The sequence below is a fragment of the Anopheles coluzzii genome, assembly GCF_943734685.1.
Source record: "Anopheles coluzzii chromosome X unlocalized genomic scaffold, AcolN3 X_unloc_22, whole genome shotgun sequence".
Classification (NCBI taxonomy): domain Eukaryota; kingdom Metazoa; phylum Arthropoda; class Insecta; order Diptera; family Culicidae; genus Anopheles; species Anopheles coluzzii.
Genome location: NW_026054450.1, coordinates 42,501 through 45,000, shown reverse-complemented (window position 1 = coordinate 45,000; position 2,500 = coordinate 42,501).

Below are 2,500 nucleotides of genomic sequence, written 5' to 3'. Positions count from 1 at the left end.
CAGCAGAAGCGTAAGCGTCCTAAGCCCGAACTGATAGAGATCTCTCCTGGTCAGAACGAGACTTTCGAGAGCGTCTCCTTGAAAATCCGTAAAGCCGTTGACGATAATGGCACACATAAGGAGTTAAAGGATTTCATCATCATGGGCCGGCGCACAGATAAGGCGTTGCTACGACTGACGCTTGCTAGATCCGCAAACGCGACCTTAATTCTCCAGCAGATCCGAACGATCATCGGCGAGGCTGGAACTTGTCGACACGTGACGGAAATGGCGGCCTTGGTAGTAAACGACATCGACCCCCTAGCCAAGGAGGAAGAGCTTACAGCTCTCCTTGAAAACAAGATCGAGGGTGGGGCAGGCATCGTCTCAACGAGCATTAGGACAATGCCGGATGGCACCCAGCGGGCACGCGTCCGTCTGCCAGCCAAGGCCGCCAAAGCGCTGGATGGTACGAAGCTTCGCTTGGGCTTCTGCATTTCCAGAGTGAAGATGGCTCCTGCAACACCCAAAGAGCATCTTCGCTGCTACCGATGCCTTGAGCACGGCCACAACGCCCGCGATTGTCGGTCACCTGTAGACCGACAAAATGTTTGCATCCGTTGCGGACAGGAAGGTCACAAGGCTGGTACATGCATGGAAGAAATACGCTGCGGCAAATGCGATGGCCCCCATGTTATCGGGGACCGGACATGCGATCGGTCGGCCATCCAATGACGCAGCTAAAAGTCCTCCAAGTGAACCTGGGTGGAGGCAGGATCGCCCAAGATCTGGTCCTGCAAACCGCCCGACAAATGGAAGTGGACGTGCTGGTTCTTTCCCACACGTATCGACCACCCGAGAACAACCCAAGATGGGCAGTTGATGCCTCCAAAAAGGTGGCAGTCGTGGCCACAGGACGATACCCTCTACAAGGACAATGGAGCAGTGATGTTCCAGGCCTTATAGCTGCCAAGGTGGGTGGCATCACCTTCCTAAGCTGCTACGCGCCACCCAGCCTGTCGCGGGAAGGATTTGCGGAATTCGTTGAAGCAATTGAATTGGAAGCCCAATCCCACCCTCAGGTAGTAGTTGCCGGAGACTTTAACGCTTGGCATGAGGAGTGGGGAAGCCGACGCAGCAATGAGCGTGGGGAAGTACTGCTCGAGGCGTCCCAGCAATTGGGCCTGCTGCTGATGAATCGAGGGAATGTGGCAACCTTTGTTGGAAACGGTGTGGCGACTGCCAGCGTTGTCGACGTGACCTTCGCCAGCTCGTCCATAGCTCAGCCGAGCACTTGGTTGGTAAGAAACACGGACACGCGATCTGACCATAGGTATATCACCTATTCGGTAGGCCCAGCGTCAGCAGACCAGCAGCGTAACCAAGGACAGTCACGTCAACGGGGCCAGCGAGAGCGTTTTCAACATGCAGGCACGCGATTTAAGACGAAACAGTTCTCGAAAGAGAATTTCCTGGCCACGCTACATGGCGAGGGATTCCGAGAGAAGGCAGTCAATCACCAGGGAATGATCTCGGCAATGATATCGGCCTGCGAGAAAACCATGCAAAGGATGACGTCGTCTTTCCCCGACCCTCATCGGGACGTTTACTGGTGGACGCCACTGATTGCTCTGCTTAGGCAGAACTGCGAGCAGACGAGAGATCGCATGCAGCAGACAAGTGATCTCCAGAACCGAAGTCTGGCTGCAGCCCAATACAGAACAGCTAAAGCTGAGCTGGATAGAGCTATACGTGCCAGCAAAAAGGCTGCCTTCCAGGAATTGATCGATGCTGCGGAGGAAAACGTTTTCGGAGCCGGGTACTTAGTAGTCCTCTCCCGTCTTCGCGGTGGAAGGGCCCCACCCGAGACGGAGAGAGCGAGGCTTGAAAGCATCGTTACAGAGCTTTTCCCGCAACATCCGCCCTTCAACTGGCCCAGCATCAGTTCCGAGGAAGAACAGGAACAGCCTGCAGACCAGCAGACTCCATGGACCCAAGTCACGATCCCGGAACTCCGTCTGATAGCTAGCACCATGCCGAACAAAAAAGCGCCGGGCCTTGACGGAATTCCGAACGCCGCTGTCAAGGCTGCAATCCTTGCGTACACGGACGTTTTCCAGGCGTTGTACCAAAGCTGTCTGGAAACGGCTACATTTCCAGCACCATGGAAACGACAGCGGTTGGTACTGCTCCCCAAGCCGGGGAAACCACCGGGTAGCAGCGGGTCATACCGACCTTTGTGCATGCTGGATGCCTTAGGGAAAGTGCTGGAGAAGCTCATTCTAAACAGACTTCACAACCACCTGGAAGATCCTGCTGCGGTGAGGCTGTCAGACAGGCAGCATGGCTTCCGGAGGGGGCGATCTACAATTGGTGCCATTCGAACAGTGATCGAGGCTGGTCAGAGCGCGATGAGATTCCGCCGCACGAACGGGCGGGATAACAGGTTCCTGCTGGTCGTGTCAATGGATGTCAAGAATGCCTTCAATACGGCAAGCTGGCAGGCCATCGCCACTGCACT